This window comes from Miscanthus floridulus, chromosome 18, assembly GCF_019320115.1.
Source record: "Miscanthus floridulus cultivar M001 chromosome 18, ASM1932011v1, whole genome shotgun sequence".
Taxonomy (NCBI): domain Eukaryota; kingdom Viridiplantae; phylum Streptophyta; class Magnoliopsida; order Poales; family Poaceae; genus Miscanthus; species Miscanthus floridulus.
Genome location: NC_089597.1, coordinates 64070430 through 64092381, shown reverse-complemented (window position 1 = coordinate 64092381; position 21952 = coordinate 64070430). Strand labels below are relative to the sequence as shown.

The 21952-nt window shown below is 48.0% G+C and overlaps 1 pseudogene; it reads right to left on the bottom strand.

The window, feature by feature from the left end:
- Window positions 1–15524: 15524 nt before the first annotated feature.
- On the bottom strand, window positions 15525–15618 carry LOC136524945 (small nucleolar RNA R71; annotated as a pseudogene).
- Window positions 15619–21952: the final 6334 nt, after the last annotated feature.

Genomic DNA, 21952 nt, shown 5'->3' with positions numbered 1-21952 from the left:
CAACTGGAGGAAGCCCGAGACATCGCGCTGCTGCACTCAGCCAGGTACCAGCAAGCCCTACGATGCTACCAAGCCCGGCGCATCCGAAGCCGAGACCTGAAGGTGGGCGACCTGGTGCTGAGACTGAGGCAGAGCAACAAGGGCCGCCACAAGCTGACCCCACCCTGGGAAGGGCCGTACATCGTCGCTCAAGTGCTGAAGCCCGGGACCTACAAGTTAGCCAACGAGAAGGGCGAAATCTTCACCAACGCTTGGAACATAGAACAGCTACGTCGTTTCTACCCTTAAAATTCCAAACGTTGTTTACATTGTTCCTCGAAATGCAATAAAGAAGCGTTCTTAGTTGTTATAATTTTTCGAGAAACCCCCCTTATAGACAAGCCGATTGTATAGAACCCAAGGACCGTACGATCGTCCCAAAGGTGAAAAGGCTGGCCGAGCCATGAGAACGACCCACGCCTCCGGGCTACGGCAGCTCCCTCACCACCTCTTCACCCAAAGGACAGCGTAGGCTCCGAGGAAGTTCTATGCAGAGAGCCTGTCTATTAACAGGGGCTCAACGTCACAATAGCGCTATAAGGGAGACTCGGCTCTGCCTCAGCAAAGCCGGGCCTCCCTCGGGGGCTAGAAAGGGGGAACCACCTAAGTCTCGAACACCGTTGTTAACGGTCTTTCAAAAATTTTCTACGCCAAACTCTCTCGCGCTCCGACGGGACCCTCACAAGAAACCCAAAGACCAAAAGTTTGTCTGGAGGCCAAAGGGCCGATCGAGACGTGAGAACGGCCTACGCCTCTGGGCTACGGCAGCTCCCTCACCACCCTCCGCCGAAGGACGGCTTAGGTCCTGAGGGTTTTCTTTGTGGGTTCCCAAGATCGAGACAGAGGGCACAGGCTCGGAAATAGAACAGAAAACGATTAAAAGACGCACGTACGCAAGTACTTTACAGGCCTCGACGGCCACAAAGACGTCACGGTATGACAACTAACCCAATCCGGTTACATGACCCCTTTTGGCCCAGATCAAAGCTCAAGGACCGGCGGCCGGCGCGGGAGGGACCACCTCCTCTTCAAATAGACGGGCCAGCGCTGTGCCAGGTGCCTCGGCCGCCTCCAACAGCTTCACAACCTCCGCATCCGCCTCCTCGTCATCTTCTGGCAACACGTAGCCGTCGCTAACGGCCTTGAGGTTGATGGCGTAGTGCGAGGAGACGACGGCCAGGGCGCGCTTGACACCCGTGTGCAACGCCCCCCGGAGCCTCTCATGGACGCGGCCGCTCAACGCAATCAGACGGCTCCAAAGGGAGCTGGCTGATTGGACCTCCTCGACGTCCAAGGCCTCGCAGGCGGTACGAACAGCGCTGCACAGTGCCTCGTGCTCCCGGACCTCAACATCCAGCGCCGCTTGCGCTGCGACGGAGGCCTCAGCCGCCTGGGAAGCCTCTTTCCCCAGATCTACGTCGCAACGAGGGGTCAGGAGTCAAACGCGAACCAGAACAAATGGACAAGGAACACGGTTCAGCGGAACTTACCCTCGGCCTTGTTCTTCCAGGCTAAGACCTCGACCCGAGAGGCCTCGGCCGCCTTGGTAGCCTCTGCCAGGGCAACTTTTGTCGCCTGATGCTCGCTCTGCTCCGCACCCAGCTGCCCGGCTGTGGCCTTTGCAGAGGCCGTTGCTTCTTGGGCCCGAGACCTGAAGGAGTCTCGCTCCTCCTCCAGTTCCTTGATCTTCGCCACCAAAGGGGCAGCCTGCCCCTTAGCCGTGACCAGCTTGGCCTGAAGGTCAGCACAACGAAGGCGGAGGTCCTCCACTTCCGCACTCCGCGCCGACAAAAGCCCCTGGGCATCGGCAAGCAGGCCCCTCTGCCGCTAGAGCTGGTCCCAGATATCCCTCTCCCTTCGTAGGAACACCGATTTCCCAAGGGACCAGGTCTCGAGCTCCTAAAGAGGTAAAAAACGCACGTCAAACACTGCGAGGACAACTCGGCACGAGACACGGAAGTACTTACCCGAGTGACACCAAGCAAGTCCCCTTCCATAACAGTCATCGCTGTCTGCAGCGACCGCACTGCCAGTTGGCGGTACTCCTCGAGGGTATCCCAACGCCCCCCCTCGGCGATATCTTCAAGGGCGAACATAGGCTCCCCCTCGGGATCAGCCTGGTCCCACCAGAAAACACGCGGGAAGTTCCACCCACGGGGCTCGGGCCGTAGCGGGGCAAGGGCCGAACTCCCCTCGGCGGGATCTGGGGCTGGCTGCTCCGCGGTACTGGCCGCCTCGACGTCCGCCGCCTCCTTCCCTCGGGAGGAATCATCAGACGAGATTGTCTGAACCAGGGGCGGCGCCAAAATTTGCCCCGTCTCCACCTCCATCGCCTCGGTCTCGACGGACCCGGGGGCTCTGGCCTCCGCCATCTCTACCTCGATGGCCCCGGCGTCCACCGCCCTGACGTTGGAGGTCTTGGGGGCTCCGGCCTCACCCTCAATGGCCTCGGCAATAGCAGACGCCCCAGCCTCCTTCGCCCCAAGACCCACAACATCACGAGGCGTGGGCTCCTCCTCCTCCACTCGCTCCGCAGCCGCCTCGGCCCCCTTTTCCTGGGCAGCCGCCTCCTCCGAAACGGCCTCACCCGACGCCGCGCCGCGTCGCACGCCAGCCTACGCCTCCGAGTGTGTCGGCCTCGGCCCCAGGACGGGCCGCCACTGGCCCCGGGACACCTCCTCCTCCTCCTAGGGGCGTCAGGCTCCTTGCCGGCGCCCCGGGAACCATCTCCCTGATGTCGGGGAGGTGTTCCAGGCAGGCCGTCCCCACCTCGCGCCCGCCGCCGTCGCTCGAAGAATCCGACACCGACGACGAGGGAGACGGTTCCAACGGGAGACCGTCGAGCCTCTGACGCCGGCGACGGGCGTCCAGCTTTTCGCGCGTGAGGATCTTCTTCGTACGTTTCGCAAGCAGCAGCCATTACGCGGCGGAGGACGCTGCTACGACGGTAATCTCTCTCCCTCTCTCTTTCGGTCTCTCGCCCTCGCCCTTCTCTTCCCCGGCGCTCTATGCTCTCAGCAACGGCACGGAGGCAGCAAAAGCGAATGCGGAGGAGGTAAGAAGGGGAAGGGCGAGGCCCTTTGCGTATTTATGCAGGGACAAGACGAAACCGCCGGGCGACGAAATCAGGGAAGTTTCCCCCAAAAGACCCGGCGCGGTTATCCAGATCCGGTTTTACCGCCCACGCGCCCACTCCCTCCTCATTAAATCGTGCGTGCAGACACGTCCCGTCGGTTGACGCCACGTCGTGTCCAACCGCAGCAGCAGCAGGCGCCGTTTCGCCTCCCCAAAAAAGTCGCCTCAAAAGACGCGCCTGCCGTTGTTAGCCGTAGGGGGAGAAATAACCCCCCCGATTCCTTTCAGGCAAAGGAACTGGGCACCGAGCCCGCTACGGTCCAGGGGTTCGAAGGCTGGGCCCTTAGGGGTTTCGACAGCCGCCCCAGGGCAACAGAGTCAGGGGCGACTACGGGCGAGCCTATACGAGGCTGAGGCCCAAGCAAGCGAAACGCTTGGGACGCCCTGTGTCATGTCCGAGACCGGTAGGGAGGTCTCCGAATGGGATCCCACCGTAGGGAGGCACCGAGCCACCGAGGCCCAGTGAACGGCCTCGGCACCCACTAGAGAAACCCTCTGGTACTCTTGGAGCGCGTCTCCGGACCGCTAGCCGACCCCCAGCGAACGGGGTACGGGCCTCCACTCGGACTTACCCGATAACAGCTCACCGGAAATGCTGTCGCTCGCGCCCACCGAGGGTAGCACGGCATCTTCCACCCCTCCTTCCGAGCGAAAAGGAAGCGCGAGGGTCGAATAAAAAGTCAGGAGAATCCCTGACGGCCCTCTTGCCCCGCGCAGAGGCTAAGGGACTCTTCCTGCAAAACATTGCCGAGGCCCAGCGACTTGGACTCGCACACGAGGGGGCTCGGCAAAACAAACCCTCCTTCCGAGCGAAAAGGAAGCGTGAGGGTCGTTCAAAAAGCCAGAAGAACTCCTGACGGCCCTCTTGCTCCATGCAGAGGCTAGGGAGCTCCTTCTGCAAAACATTGCCGAGGCCCAGCGACTTAGACTCGCACACGAGGGGGCTCGGCAAAACAAACCCTCCTTCCGAGCGAAAAGGAAGCGCGAGGGTCGTTCAAAAAGCCAGAAGAACTCCTGACGGCCCTCTTGCTCCGTGCAGAGGCTAGGGAGCTCCTTCTGCAAAAGACACCGAGACCCCGCGACCTAGGCTCGCACCCGAGGGGGGCACGGCAGACAGACCCTCACGCGCGAGGGGCGAACCAAAAGCCAGGGGGACCTCTGACCGCTCTCTCGCTCCATGCGAGAGACTCGGGGGCTCCTCCTGCAACTTTGCCGAGACCCAGCGGCTCAAGATCGCACACGAGTGGGCTCGGCAAACAGCCCCCTCGTCCAAATGAAAAGGACGTGCGGGGCTAAAGACAAAGCGACCCAAGCCTGTTACGGTCCAGGGGTTCGAAGGCTGGGCCCCCATGGGTTTCGACAGCCGCCCCAGGATAAAGGAGTCAGGGACGACTACGGGCGAGCCTGCACAGGCGCGCCCTGGGTCGTGTCCGAGACCGGCAGGGAGGTCTCCAAATGGGATCCCACCATAGGGAGGCACCGAGCCACCGAGGCCCAGCGAACGGCCTCGGCACCCACCAGAGAAACCCGCCGGTACTCTTGGAGCGCGTCTCCGGACCGCTAGCCGACCCCCAGTGAACGGGGTACGGGCCTCCACTCGGACTTACCCGATAACAGCTCACCGGAAATGCCGTCGCTCGCGCCCACCGAGGGTAGCACGGCATCTTCCACCCCTCCTTCCGAGCGAAAAGGAAGCGCGAGGGTCGAATAAAAAGTCAGGAGAATCCCTGACGGCTCTCTTGCCCCGCGCAGAGGCTAAGGGACTCTTCCTGCAAAACATTGCCGAGGCCCAGCGACTTGGACTCGCACACGAGGGGGCTCGGCAAAACAAACCCTCCTTCCGAGCGAAAAGGAAGCGCGAGGGTCGTTCAAAAAGCCAGAAGAACTCCTGACGGCCCTCTTGCTCCATGCAGAGGCTAGGGAGCTCCTTCTGCAAAACATTGCCGAGGCCCAGCGACTTAGACTCGCACACGAGGGGGCTCGGCAAAACAAACCCTCCTTCCGAGCGAAAAGGAAGCGTGAGGGTCGTTCAAAAAGCCAGAAGAACTCCTGACGGCCCTCTTGCTCCGTGTAGAGGCTAGGGAGCTCCTTCTGCAAAAGACGCGGAGACCCCGCGACCTAGGCTCGCACCCGAGGGGGGCACGGCAGACAGACCCTCACGCGCGAGGGGCGAACCAAAAGCCAGGGGGACCTCTGACCGCTCTCTCGCTCCATGCGAGAGACTCGAGGGCTCCTCCTGCAACTTTGCCGAGACCCAGCGGCTCAAGCTCGCACACGAGTGGGCTCGGCAAACAGCCCCCTCGTCCGAACGAAAAGGACGTGCGGGGCTAAAGACAAAGCGACCCAAGCCCGTTACGGTCCAGGGGTTCGAAGGCTGGGCCCCCATGGGTTTCGACAGCCGCCCCAGGATAAAGGAGTCAGGGACGACTACGGGCGAGCCTGCACAGGCGCGCCCTGGGTCGTGTCCGAGACCGGCAGGGAGGTCTCCAAATGGGATCCCACCGTAGGGAGGCACCGAGCCACCGAGGCCCAGCGAACGGCCTCGGCACCCACCAGAGAAACCCGCCGGTACTCTTGGAGCGCGTCTCCGGACCGCTAGCCGACCCCCAGTGAACGGGGTACGGGCCTCCACTCGAACTTACCCGATAACAGCTCACCGGAGATGCCATCGCTCGCGCCCACCGAGGGTAGCATGGCATCTTCCACCCCTCCTTCCGAGCGAAAAGGAAGCATGAGGGTCGTACAAAAAAAGCCAGGAGAACCCCTGACGGCCCTCTCGCTCTAGGCAGACTCGCACCCATGGGCCCGGCAAACACGATGAAGATGCCTCACTCGAAAGAGAAAAAAGCCCCTGAAGAAGTGAAATCACTCCTCCAGGGCCTCGGGGGCTACACCCGGCGGGTGCGCTCGCGCGCACCCACCGAAACCTCGAAAACAAAACACCATCCCGATAGGAACTATCAAGAGCCAATTCTCGTCAGAACCTCAGGGGGAGTGCCTCCACTCCCCCCAAGGCTCGGGGGCTACTGTCGGATACCGTGAGAAGGGGTACCCTAAGCAAGATCCAAAAAACGACTACTTAGGCTTCGTAAAGATCGAAACCAGCTAAACGCTGCTGGCCTCGGCCGATTCTCCGACTCGCCCGAGGCCCCATCACCGCGGGCCTCGGCCGATTCTCCGATTCGCCCGAGGCCCCCTCACCACGGGCCTCGGCCGATTCCCCGCCAAAGGCCTCGGCCGGGCCACCGACCCTCCGTCTCGCGTAAGGCGGGCTCGGCAGCACTCCGTTACCTCTCCCTCCTCCCGTCCCTCTGGCAAAACGTCGTGTCGCATCAACTCAGCCAACTGCTGCCCTTGACAACGGCCGCATGCCCGGCACAGTACAGCAGAATGGCCGATGGGACAGGAGGCAGGACTAGGCAGGGGTTACCCGCCACTGTACTAACCACCGTGCACATGGGTTGATGCCCATGCCTCACTATGCTGCCAACTCCTGCACCGAGGACAACGCAGCGTGGGGAGCCACGTCTGGGCTACTGTGGCCTCGGAATCAGCACCCAGGAGCAATAATTCCCTCCAAGGCCTCAGCAGTTTGCTTCAGGGGCTCGACAGCCTGGGGACCCATGTCCACCAAAGCCCCCCGTGATGGCTTGGCCTCGGCACCTATAGAGCCACAGCCCCCTACAACGTCATCACGCGATGACCTGCACGTCCCCCGGACTGGGTAGGGGTTACCCGCCACTGTACTAACCACCGTGCACGTGGGTTGACGCCCATGCCTCACTGTGCTGCTAACTCCTGCACCGAGGACAACGCAGCGTGGGGAGCCACGTCTGAGCTACTGTGGCCTCGGAATCAGTACCCAGGGCCAATAACTCCCCCCAAGGCCTCGACAGTTTGCTTCATGAGCTCGGCAGCCTGAGGGTCCATGACCACCGAGCCCCCCACGATGGCTCGGCCTCGGCATCTGCAGAGCCGCTGCTCCCTACGACGTCATTACACGGTGACCAGCCCGTCGCCCGCCATGTCCTGCATCAAGCCGTACTGGAGCCCCACGACGCACAAGATCGAGTATGACCAGCATGTCACTTCCGCACGACAAGGACGGGACCACTCCATCGACCATACCACAACAGTGGCCGGCTACAGGGCTCAGACACGCCACCCCATTTATAGAAGCGCTATGTAGCAACCTATGTACGGTCCCGGTTCTCCCTTAGAGTATAAAAGGGAGGGACTGGGGCCATTTCTAAGGGGGGGACGAAAAAGAAAGACGAACACACCGATAGAACCACGCACTCCTACGCTGCTTGGGAACAACGCCTCAAGCAGCCCGCACCACATACGCCGAGACCTGGGGCTAGTTCCCTCTCTCACCTAGCTTGTAACCCCCTACTACGAGCACTCCGGTGCAAGGAATACAAGATCGATCTCTCGGACTGGACGTAGGGCCTCGATTGCCCGAACCAGTATAAACCTTGTGTCTCTTTGCATCACCATCCGGGATTAGGGGCACGCAGTACAAATTCACTCGTTGGTTGAGGGACCCTTGGTTCCAAAGCACCGACACTTTGATTGCTGCTTCGATAGCAATGTCCTTCGGGACATTGGGTGCTTTTGCTTTCATTTGCATGAATTTATGTAAGTAGTCTTTCAAGGCTTCTCCTTGATTCACTTGTGAACCCCTTGAAATTTGCTAAGATCTTGTCATGAAGGTCTTCCCATGAATAGACAGAACTTGGCTTCAGCATCGAATACTAGGCTAGCGCGTCGCCTTTAGCTGCGATGATGAATGATTTGGCTAGCACCGCTTCATTTCCACCAGCGGAAGCTACTGCTACCTCAAAGCTCATGATGAATTGTCGTGGGTTTGATCTTTTATTGAATTTGGGCAAGGTGATGGGTTTGTAGGAGGGAGGCCAGGGTGAGCTTTGGATGCCTTCCGATAGCGGTGATTTGGAATCGATGGTTCTATGGGTTTGTGGTGAAGTGCAAGGTGTGCTGAAGGTTGGTTATGCTATGATTCATGGCGGGGGGTTGGGTTGGCTTTGATTTGCTGAGTGGAGCTAGTTGGATGTGTTGAAGTTAGATTACAAAGGCTGCATAGTTGATATCTTGGCTTGAAGGATGACTAGCTGCTGCCTGATCTCCGCTGCCTGAGCTGATGTTTGGGCTACCCATTGATTTGCGACGTGGGCAGCTTGCTTGCAGCTCGGCAACGACGAGGGATGTCAATGAGGGCCGCCGAGTAATGACGACGAGACAACAGCGAGGGGTGTCGGCGAAGACCGCCAAGCGGTGATGACGAGTCGACGGCGAGAGACGTCAGCGAAAGATGTCGGCAAGGGCTGTCGGTGAAGGCTACCGAGGGCAGCGGTGGCGAGTCGTCGACGAGGATGACCTCGGAGGTGGTTCTGAGATTGGATCTGCTGTCGCAGGGGCTGGTGTAGCAGCGATGAATCGTCGTTGTGGACCAGGATGGATCTCCACGAGATTGATGATGAGAACGCGTTGTTGATTTGAGATCCATCTGGCTCGCCATGGATCAAGCGCACACCCCTACCTGGCGCGCCAACTGTCGATAGATTATCATCGGTAGTCCACCGAGGGGTATCCCATGATGGTAGATTTGTCGGTGGGGATGCGCATAATCAGGAACCAGATGGTGACACAAGGCGCAGAGACAGCGATTTAGACAGGTTTGGGCTGTCTGATCGACGTAATACCCTACGTCCTGTGTCTTTGGTGTATTGTACTGAATACATGATGTCGAGTAGAGGACCCCTGCCTCTCCTTATATACTCTAGAGGGGCAGGGTTACAAGTAAAGTATCCTATTTGGTACTATACAATGTCTTGCAGTGCACGCCGAGCAGCGCCATGCACGTCTTGATCTTGTGGGCCGGGCCACCTCCGACGGTGCGGCCCACGTCTTGGGGGCCATACCCCCACAGTAGACCATGAACATTATAAGGAAGAACATGAATAAGATGAATATTAATATTGTCATAACAATTGTAGCTAGCATATAAAAGTAATGGAGATACAAAAGAGAGGGAGTACAAAGATTATACCAAACCACGCTCTTGACATGATTAGGAATCCAAGTGAAGCTTGCTTGCCTCCCTCTAGGCCTAGCCTAACTAGATATGCCCTAGAATATGATGGAGCTCTAAGGTTGATTAGGATTTCTGTCTTCTCAAATGACTTGATGACTGGAGTTATGCCTAGGGGTGGCAGGGGTTAGTATATATTGGCCGGAACGTCCAACGTGAGCCCTTGGATCAAACCAACTTAAAGGACGACGTAGATACAACCTAAGAGGCAGTGGAGAACCGACATAACAACAGAGGCCTTATAGGTGGGCCTAGGGGTCAGCCAGCCTATAGGTGGGGCTGGCCGGCCCCACTTGGTAGCCTCTGCCCCTCTGCCTTGGCACGGAGTCCTCTTGAGTCTTCTAGACACTTTTGGTGTCCATTTCACTGTGGATAAGCGCAATTAAATTTGACATGTAGGTCCACCTTGATGGTTTTTGGGATATACCCTGCAGAAAATATAGATTCACCAAAACTCATGGAATTTGTTAGTTTAAACACCTAGACCTTCGTTGGTAATTATATTTATGCCCTTATGTATGTTACATTGATTTTTTATAATGGTTGTTAGCAACCGTCAATAAACTCCCCCAAGCTTAACCAATGCTAGTCCCTTAGCAAAGCTAAACTCAGTAAATAGATCAGGAGTTGCATCAATGCTTTCACTCCTCAAAAGTACACATGCGTTCAAACAAGAATTCTCCTCCGGATTAGAATAAACCAATCCGACTTTCAAACTTACCCATATTACCTTCAACTATGGGGCTTCTTAGCCTTCACTTGGGTCTTGAGCAATTGAAAGATAGAACGATCAAGTCAAGCACTCTGTCTCAAGTTCTTTGTTCAATCATTATTCCAAAGTTTTTTATAGATATTCAAAATAAAACTCAGAGCTTCCTTTGTATGACACTCTCAAGTCTCTCAATATATATGGTATTTGTGGATCCTCAACAAAGGCAGTAAAGATGTTATGCCTTTTTTTCTCTGCCTACAACTAAATCTTATGTGGAGTTCATAGGTAGGGAGAAAGCATAAAAGAGCATACTTGTAATACATATATTGTAAAGTCAAACCTTGGATCCAAAGAGAGTTGAGTCATACAATCAAATCAAGATGTGCATGTGTGTGGATGAATGTGGTGGATATATATGGTGGCTAACCTAATTCTACTATGCTCCTTGAAAACATATCTCTTTTGAAACTTAGAAACATTTGCTTAGAGAACATGGGCTATCTTATTCATCTTCTCTTTTTTCAGGCGGACATCTGAGTACCCATTGTTTTAGATATCTTGAACACTTGTCCATTTTTTCTCATCTCTTTTTTTATGAATAACTTTTACATGGACCATGCTTCTTTTATGCAACAAAACTTTTGTGAGATAGCACCAAGAATTTGGAGCATTTATTTGGTGGATATTCCTATCAAGAATTTTTTGGTGTTTACTCCTAGTGTAGGAGTAAAACCTTTTTAGGTGGATCTAGATACAATGGCATGTTGTTGCGCCTACCCCTAGTGTAGGAGTAGTGCATATTTGGGTGGTGTGTACATGATCTTGATTTTAAGAGCATGACAAACCTCTCATAAGGGTCAACAAAGCTTGATAAAACTCAATGCAATGCAGGCAGCATATATGTGGAAGTTTTCCTAATCTAAATATCATATAGGCTCTGGAATGAATTCAAGCTTTGTCATATAGGAGCTCATCATGTAGGATTTTCATATTTTTCAAAAGATAAATCTCCAAAACTTTAGTGTCACTTGGAACAAGATAAACAGTAGCTCAGACCTTCTTATATCATATCCGTCAATTACCTAGACCTAAATCAAGCATATGCTACCCACGAGTTTCAAGTTTAGAGTAAATTCTTATATCAAAACAGTCGTTTCCAAAACTCGAGAGAATTCAAGGCTGAAAACTAGGTACCTGAAAGGAATTATGATAGAGCAACTATTCATCATTTCCATTGCAAGAGATTATCCTCAGAGTCCATTTATTTAGCTTCTTAAAAATAGAAAACTAGACCCACACTTTTTATTTTGTTTTCTTTTTTAAGATCACACCTTACTATTATATATATATGGCTAATACAAATGTAAAATTTTATTTTGCTTTTAGTTTGTTATGCATCTTTTTATTTCATTATTATTTTTAGCAACTATATAGCAAACTTAAAAATAGCAAATGAAAAGAAATACTTAGCAAAATACATGGGGGATGCTCCTCCCCCAAGCTGGATGTTGTCGTGGTCTTTCTTAGGTGAGTATACCAGCAGAAGTCTTTCTCATCCATCCAGAAGTTGTGTTCCTCGTGCAGCGAGTGTAGCGATAGTTTGGGAAAATATACTTCGGATGGATGGCTTTACTCTTGATCATCCTGCAAAATACTCCAACAAAAACACCAAAACTCATGGCACAGATTAGGATAAGGGGTTTGCGGTCAGCCATTCAGAGATTTGTTGTCCTTGGGGTTTAGATAGATTTCCTAATTGGTAAAGTTCTAGCAGGATGTCTTTTTAATATTTTTGGATTTTCTTATTTATATAATGTTAAAAGAAAATATGCATGCATGATATATATATATATATATATATATATATATATATATATATATATATATATATATATTATGCCACCACAGTGAATATTTCTGTTTGTGTTTACACACTGTAAAATTACTCACGTGGGGCTTAGGATTTTTATAATGTGATGATATACAATAATGAAACTTTTTATCTTCCTTTTCTAAATGCAATGCTAATGTAGAAAAGTAAATATGCTAAAGTGAAAAGTAATTCATGCAATACTAAAAAGTAAATATGGATAACTACCGATGTTACCTCACGGCCAGGTTTTGGATTTTTAAGTCCTCCGGACAGGACTTGGCTGGAGAAAAGTTCTTCACTCTTCAGGTGCATCATCCGGTCTCACCGATGGAGACCCAAATGGCTGCACATCTTGTGACGGTGTCTCTGATGGTGATGTCACCTTCTCTTTCCATACCTGCTTGGTCTGTGGGCTTGACTTAGGCGGAGTAGGTTCATCTTTCACAACTTCTTCAGGTTCTTCATCTTCTTTCCATTCATTCTTTGGAGGTTGATTCTTCCAGCATTGGGATGATTGACGTCTCCTCCTAGAGCGGGTCTTCTTGGGATGTTCATAAGTGGTATAACTATTGAAATAATAGCATACCTTTTCTCCAGGGAATTAGAAGTGGACTTATCCAGATCCAACATAGATGACTGTGTTGGTTGTGTTGAGGAATGGTCTTCCTAATATAATAGGTGTATCATCTTCTTCTTCACCCATGTCTAGAACGATGAAGTCAGCAGGGGCAAACTGATCATGTATTCTTACCATGACATCTTTTGCTATTCCTTTTGAAAATTGGATTGATTGGCCCGCCATCTGTAATTGCATATATGTAGGGAACAAAGGTTCATCACCAAATAAATATTCATACGTTACATTGGACATTATGTTAACACCTGCCCCAATGTCGCAGAAGGTCTTGTGGAAGATTCTTTGTCTAATGGTACACTCGATCATTGGTACGCCTAGATCATCCTTCTTAGCAAGGAATGGTGAAGCGAGGAGCTAGTCGTACTCTGATATGAGTGTGTTGATCATATTGACTGATTCTTCTTTGTGGCTGTCTGACCTTGTTCTTTCTCCTTCTCCCGTTGTTCTTTTTCTTGGTCACTCTTGTCTCTTCGGGTAGGTACGACGTCTGCGGATGTCCAGGAGATTGCATGATGCGGTTCTTGAAAGAGAACTTCTCCTTTTTATCATTGATTGTGAAGCAGATCTTGGCACTATCCGCATAGATGATGGCTTTTGCGGTGCTTAGGAAAGGTCATCCGAAAATAATGGGTGCCCTTACATCTCCACCTATTTTTAAAACCACAAAGTCTATGAGAACGTATGATTGTCCCACTTGAACAATGGCATCTTCAAGAACTCCCTTGGGGTAACAGAGTGACTGATCTACAAGCTGCAAACACATGTTTGTGTACAACAAAGTATCTCCATTAATTTAATCATAAATTACCTTAGGCATGATGTAGACACTGCTCCGAAGTCACAGACAACTTCTTGGAAAATATGTGGTCCGATGGTGATGGGGATGACAGGTCTCCCTAGATCGCTCTTCTTTTCAGGCAAGGTATAATCTATCTACCTTCCCGTCGATGGTTGTATATAGTAATATGCTGCAATGTGAATATAGACAAGATTTGTAGTTTCTAGATCTTCCTATTGCCATAGAATCTTACCTTTGTCGGATGGAGGAACAGCAGCAGCCAACTGAGTTATTTGTGATTCTATCATTTTATTAAAGCTATGTTGATTCTTAATGGCAGAAGCAAAGCTATCCATTCTATTATTTATGTTCTCTAGAATTTTATCATTGGTACCTACCTTTCTAGATAATCCCTCCATAAGTTTGGATTGGCCAATAATTAATTCTCTCAAGGGTGGTTGATTGAAATTATTAAAATTATTACCTTGATAGTTACCTTGGTAGTTTGGTCTCTATTGCTGATGACATCCTTGATTCTGCTGAGGATGAAAGTAGTTGTTGTTGTTGACAAAGTTCATATCCTCATGGGTTTCAGGATAGTTGCTCCATGAATGCCAAGTGTTTCAAAACACTTTTATATGTTTGCTACAATTGTTATAACATTGTTCTTCATATTAATCATGTTCCTAATTATCATGTTCATTGTCTATATTGATTATATGTTTAGTATAGTTAGATTATAGTCATGTTCATAAATAAGTTCGTATAGCTCATTCTTTGGATCTAGGGGTGAGTGATCGACATTGTGTAAGCGTGTGCTTATATGCTATTTACCTGCGGATACACCCTATATTCCGGGTCATGTGGTAGATAGCGGATGTGACACTCCCATTGAGTCCTTTGTAGTCCACTCCCCAAATATAGGACAAGTAGGATCTAGGTACGATGGAAGACAAGCTCTGTTCTTAATCTTCCTTAGTAATATCCCTTATGTGTAGATATGAAGTTGATCTTAACCATAATTACTAAGTGTAATTGCACTAATCAACATATGTTTTGACTTGTAATTAAGAATGACTTAGAAATTAATCCTCTAATATTCTACTTACCCCTGCTAATGCCATAGAAAGGAGTACTCTGAGTGATCAATGATTAGTTATTACTTGCCATTCATATACATTTATCTCTTGACTTACCCCTATTATGAGTAGAAGTTTGGTTATGGTTTATTTCTCCATCATGTGTATAAGTTATCAATATATTCCCACTGCCCATCCTTTCATGTGGCAAAAATATAAATAACAATACTGGAATACTCCCGGGTGAAGTGCTACAATGGTATATTATCAATACGCTTGCAGATTCCTTTCAATTATATATATTTTATCTAGTCACATGAAAATACTAAAGTACTTCTTAATGTCATTCTAGAAGTGGCACTAGGTAGTACCAATATGCATTTCTAGCACCATCGCTAGGGATGACAACTTAGTAAAAGTGATGCTAAGAAATATCAACAATCATTAGGTGACTACTTAAACTAGTGTCAAGTTAATAAATACCAACAAGCATTTCTGGCGCCGTTGCCGGGGATGATAGCTAGGTAGTAAGGAAATATTGAAAAACTTATACTTATTGATGTGATCGAGATAACCATTAACCTCTACTCAAACAGGCTTATCCTTGTTTTGTCTACTTTTTATATCTTATGCAGGGCAATGTATGACCGGTTTTGACCATCTGACAAACTACGTTGAACATCCAGAAGCATTAATCAGGAGAACTAGAGATAAACTCAAGAAAGTTCTAGCTTTAGAATTGGAAGCCAACCAGAATAGGTGGAGATTAACACCAGTTTTTGAAGCCATGGCTGACAAGACTCTCTGTGAGTTCTCTGCTCTAACTATGGCCAACATCCATACTGGACCAACAGTCAATGTGAGGGACAATGGATTTGAGCTCAAGCCAGCTCTCACCAACATGGTGCAAGCCAACTAGTTTTGTGGAAAGGCACATGAAGATGTGAGTGCTCATCTCCAACACTTCCTGAAGATCTGCAACACTTTCACCATCAAGGAAGTATCCAAAGATGCCATACTACTTTGCCTCTTCAAATTCTCACTTTTGGGGAAGGCAAAGCAATGGTTCTACGCCAACAAAGATAGAAATACTACATGGGATACTACTTCGCATTCCTAGCCAAGTTCTTTCCCATAGGCAAGACCAATGCTTTGTGTGGAAGAATTTCAAGCTTTCAGTAGCAACATGATGAATCTATCCCTGAGGCATGGGAACGCTTTCAAGATTATATATCAGAATGTCCTCATCATGTGATGGAGAATTGGCTACTCATGCATACTTTCTACCATGGGTTGACTAATACTACCTGTGAGAACATGAATGCTACTGCTGGAGGTGCTTTTCTATCACTCACAGTCCTAGGTGCAACAGCTCTCATAGAGAAGATGGACTCCAACTAAGGTTGGAATGAAGAACGTCTTTAGACCCACAAGAGAGGTGGAGGGATGCATCAACTCAAGAAGGTAGACATGCTGTATGCCAAGATGGACCTATTCATGAAGAAGCTCGAAGATCGAGATACTGTGAAGCAAGAAGTCATGCACATTCATGATTCCCACATAACATGTGAAGAGTGTGGAAACACTGGGCATATAGGGAACAACTACTCTGAAACCCATGAGGATGTGAACTTCGTCAACAATAACTACTTTCGTCCTCAACAGAATCAAGGATGGAATCAGCAACAAAGGCCGAACTACCAAGGTAACTATCAAGGTAATAATTTCAATAATCAACCACCCTTGAGAGGATTGATTTCTGGCCAACCTAAAATTATGGAGGGCTTATCTAGAAAACTAGCTTCCAATGATAAGATCTTAGAAAACATAAATAATAGAATTGATAGCTTCTCCTCTACCATTAAGAACCAACATAGCTTTAATAAAATAATAGAATCACAAATAGCTCAGTTGGCGGCTGTTGTTCCTTCGACTGACAAAGGTAAGATTATGGGGCAACCGAAAGATCTAGAAACTGCAAATCTTGTCAATATTCACAATGCATCACTCTTGTCGGTATACAACCATCGACGGGAAGGTGGATAAATTATTCCTTGCCTAAAAAAAGAGCGATCCAGGGAGACCTATCATCCCTATCTCCATTGGACCTCACATTTTCAAAGAAGCTGTCTATGACTTCGGAGATGGTTTCAACATTATGCCAAAGGTAATTCCTAATCAAATTAATGGAGATACTTTGTTGTACACAAATATGCGTTTGCAGCTTGCAGATTAGTCACTCTGCTACCCCAAGGGAGTTCTTGAAGATGCCATTGTTCGAGTGGGACAATCATATGTTCCCATAGACTTTGTGGTCTTGGAAACAGGTGGAGATGTAAGGGCACCCATTATCTTGGGTCGACCTTTCTTGAGCACCGCTGAAAGCTCTAGTTTGGTTTTGGTGAATTGATGAAACGCTAAGTGCTAACCTAGTTTATCAAGTGATCATCACATAGGTAGCACATTCCAAGTGGTGAAGCAAATGAAGATCATGACATGATGATGATCAAGTGCTTGGACTTGGAAAGAACAAAGAGAAAAACAAAAAGCTCAAGGCAAAGGTATAAACCATAGGAGCTATTTCTTTTGGTGATCAAGACACTTAGAGAGTGTGATCACATTTAGGTTTGATAGCTGTACTATTAAGAGGGGTGAAACTCGTATCGAAATACGGTTATCAAAGTGCCACTAGATGCTCTAACTCATTGCATATGCATTTAGGATCTAGTGGAATGCTAACACCCTTGAAAATGTCTATGAAAATATGCTAACACATGTGCACAAGGTGATACACTTGGTGGTTGGCACATTTGAGCAAGGGTGAAGAAGTTAGAGGTGAAAAGGAGTTAGTCTTGCTGGTCACTGAGTGACCGGACGCTGGTCTCAGAGGGACCGGTGTGTCCAATCAAGTGTGGCAGCGTAGACACCAGCATCGGTCATCGACCGGACGCTGGGTGTTGGACTGATCGGACGCTGAGGTCCAGCGTCTGGTCCTGTTGTCGGGCAGCGTAGAGAAAAGTCACTGAGTGACCGGACGCTTGTAGGGTCTAGTCAAGCATGACCGGACACGTCCAGTCGAAGAAAATCATTTCTGGAACCTTACTGGAAACGACCGGACGCTGGAGGCTCATCGTCCGGTCAGTTTGTGCGCTGCGTCCGGTCAACAGATGACGGTTGAAATCTGACGAACAGTATTTGAAGCAGGGGACACATGGCATGTATCACATAACCGAACGCTGAGGGCCAGCGTCCGGTCAATCCGACCGGAGCGTCCGATCACCCCGCGTTGTGCCCAGTGAAGGGGTATAATGGCTCTATTTCGTGGGGGCTTCTATTTAAGCCCCATGGCCGGTTGAAGCTCACACCTTTGGCCATTTTCATTGACATAGTAACCTTGTGAGCTTAGCCAAAGCCCTCCCACTCATCTCCATCATTGATTCGTCATCTTTGTGAGATTGGGAGAGAATCCAAGTGCATTGCTTGAGTGATTGCATCTAGAGGCACTTGGTGTTCGTGTTTCACTGCGGGATTCACTTGTTACTCTTGGTGGTTGCCGCCACCTAGATGGCTTGGAGCAGCGAGGATCATTGAGCGGAGGTTGGTGATTGTCTCTGGCTCCGATCGTGGTGATTGTGAGGGGTTCTTGACCTTTCCCCGATGGAGAGCCAAAAGGTACTCTAGTGGATCATTGAGCAGAAGTCTTTATCCAAGAACAAAGAAGAGTCAAGAAGGTGCTTCAAGTGTGGAAGCAAAGATCATCTTGTTGCCCAATGCCCATACAATAGCGACAATGATGATGACAACAAGAAGAACAAGAAGAAGGACAAGAAGGAAAAGAAAGAGAAGAAGGATAAGATGGCCTTCAAAAAGAAGAAGGGTGGTTCATATGTGGTCACTTGGGATAGTGATGCTTCCTCAAGTGATGATGATGATAGTGATGATGACAAGACCACCAAGAAGAAGGCATTTGCAAGCATTGCAATCAATGAGAAGCCTTCTCTCTTCGACACTCCATCATGCTTCATGGCTAAGGCCACTAAGGTACAAGCTTGTGATGATGAAAGCGATGAAGAACATGATGATGAAAATGAACATGAAAATGAAAATGATAGTGATAGTGATGATGATGAACCTACTAAAGATGAATTATTTGACATGCTAGAAGATGCTAAAGAACATTTTGACATTAAGAGAAGGGAATGCAAGAGCTTGAATAAGGAGGTAAAAGCCCTTAAGCAAGCCCTTGATGAGCTCAAAGCAACTCATGAGAGGCTAGAGGAAGCCCATGAGAAGCTTGGCAAAGCTCATAAGAAGCTTGAAAAACCTCATTCTTCTTTGCTTAATGAACAACATAAGAAGAAGCATGTTGAAACTTGCAATGTAGGTTTAACTTGTGATTTAATTGATACATCACTATCTATGCCTATCATTGTTCCTCCCACTAACCCTTCTTGTAGCACTTCCACTTCTACCTCATCTAGTAGTGATGGTCTCACTTGTGACGCCTCACTAGTGGTTGAGAATGAGAATCTCAAGAAGGAGGTTAACAAGCTCACTCACACTTTGGCTAAGGCCTATGGTGGTGAGGACCGCTTGCTTATGTGCTTGGGTAGCCAAAGAGCTTCTCTCTACAAAGAGGGATTGGGCTATATCCCTAAGAAAGGCAAGGCAGCCTTTGCTTCTCACAAAACTAGTTTTGTGAAGAACAATGGTTGGTTTTACACTAGTTGCAAGCAAGTTGGTCATGTAGAGCAAAAGTGCATGAACAAGAAGTCACATGCTAATGTATCCTCCATTAAGCTTGATTCTTTCTATATGCTTACTAAGGGTACAAATGGTGTGAAGGCTAAGTTCATTGGTAAACCATGGATGGGCTCAAAAAGGAAAGCCATTTGGGTACCAAAGAGCTTAGTAACTAACCTTCAAGGACCCAAGCAAGTTTGGGTACCTAAAAAGAATTGATCTTCTTTTGTAGATCAATTACAAAGCCAAAGGAAGGCATTGGGTTCTTCATAGTGGGTGCACTCAACACATGACCGGTGATGCAAGAATGTTCAACTCAATCAACACCAATGGCAATGATGGTTATGATAGTATCACATTTGGTGATAATGGCAAAGGCAAGGTCAAAGGGCTTGGTAAGATTGCAATATTCAATGACATGAGCATATCCAATGTGTTGCTAGTAGAGAGCTTGAACTTCAATTTGCTATCCGTGACTCAATTGTGTGATCTTGGATTCAAATGCATATTTGGGGTAGATGATGTAGAGATCATAAGTGTAGATGGCTCTAATTTGATATTCAAAGGATTTAGATATGAGAATCTATACTTGGTTGATTTCAATGCTAGTGAAGTTAAATTATCTACATGCTTGTTCACTAAGTCTAGCATGGGTTGGTTATGGCATAGAAGGCTTGGTCATGTTGGAATAAAACAATTGAATAGATTGGTTAAGCATGACTTGGTTAGAGGCTTGAAAGATGTTGTGTTTGCAAAGGATAAGCTTTGTAGCTTTTGTCAAGCCGGAAGACAAGTTGGAAACACCCATCCCAAGAAAAGCATGATGAGCACTAGTAAAGTATTTGAGTTATTGCACATAGATTTGTTTGGGCCAACACAATACACTAGCATTGGTGGAAACAAATATGGATTTGTGATAGTGGATGACTACACTAGATACACATGGGTATTCTTTCTAGTGGACAAAAGTGATGTATTTGCAACATTCAAATCATTTGTCAAAGGCATTCACAATGAGTTTGAAACAACCATCAAGAGAGTTAGAAGTGACAATGGTAGTGAGTTCAAGAACACTAGAATTGATGAGTTATGTGATGAATTTGGAATTAGACATCAATTCTCGGCCAAGTACACACCTCAATCAAATGGCCTTGTTGAGAGGAAGAATAGAACACTCATTGATATGGCAAGGTCTATGCTTAGTGAGTATAATGTTAGTCAATCTTTTTGAGCCAAAGCTATCAACATGGCTTGCTATTGTAGCAACCGCCTCTATTGTCACCCATTGAAAGAGAATACACCATATGAGCTCTTGAATGGTAGAAAGCCCAACATTGCATATTTTTGGGTCTTTGGTTGTAAATGCTATATCTTGAAGAAAGGCACAAGATTGGGCAAGTTTGACAAGAAATGTGATGAAGGATTCCTACTTGGTTACTCCACTACAAGCAAAGCATATAGAGTTTGGAATTTGGATAATGGTACTCTTGAGGAAGTTCATGATGTTGAATTTGATGAAACCAAGGGTTCACAAGTAAATGATGATGAAGATGATCAAGTACAAGTGCTCTCTAACTCAAATGAGCAAGATGATACAAATCAAGCTAGTTCAAGTGGATCTCATGACAATGAACAAGATCAAGTGGATAGTACATCATCTCAACCCAATGATCAAGCAAGTGCAAGCAATCAAGTTCCAATGCTCCAACCAACTAATATTGCAAGGGATCATCCATTGGACACTATCATTGGTGATATTTCTAGAGGTGTACAAACAAGATCAAGATTGGCATCATTTTGTGAGAATTTCTCATTTGTGTCATCTATTGAACCAAAGAAGATAGATGAAGCATTGAAGGATGTTGATTGGGTGAATGCTATGCATGAAGAATTGAATAACTTTACAAGAAATCAAGTATGGGAATTAGTAGAGAGACCAAAAGGACACAATGTGATTGGAACCAAATGGGTCTTTAGAAACAAGCAAGATCAAGATGGGATAGTAGTAAGGAACAAAGCAAGATTGGTAGCACAAGGCTATACTCAAGTTGAAGGTCTTGACTTTGGAGAAACATATGCCCCGGTTGCTAGATTAGAAGCAATAAGAATCTTGCTAGCCTACGCTTGTGCCCACAACATCAAGCTCTATCAAATGGATGTTAAGAGTGCATTTCTCAATGGTTACATCAATGAAGAAGTATATGTTGAGCAACCTCCCGGTTTTGAAGATGATAAGAAGCCCAACCATGTGTACAAGTTGAAGAAGGCTTTGTATGGCTTGAAGCAAGGACCTAGAGCATGGTATGAGAGATTGAGGGACTTCCTACTCTCTAAACGGTTCACAATGGGCAAGGTTGACACCACTCTTTTCATCAAGAAGATTGGAAAAGATCTATTTGTATTGCAAATATATGTTGATGATATCATATTTGGATCAACCAATCAAGACTTTTGTGATGAGTTTGGAAAGATGATGGCTAATGAGTTTGAGATTTCCATGATTGGAGAGTTGAGTTACTTCCTTGGTCTTCAAATCAAGCAATTGAAGAATGGTACATTTGTAAGTCAAGGCAAGTACATCAAGGGACATGATCAAGAAGTTTGGCATGAATGATAGCAAAGTCATTAGTACACCAATGGAAACAAATGGTAACTTGGATAGTGATGGAAGTGGCAATATGGATGGATCAAAAATTGTATCGGTCTATGATTGGAAGCCTACTCTATGTAACCGCATCAAGGCCGGATGTCATGTTTAGTGTATCCATGTGTGCAAGATTTCAAGCCTCACCAAGAGAAAGTCATTTGAAGGATACAAAGAGAATATTGAGGTACTTGAAG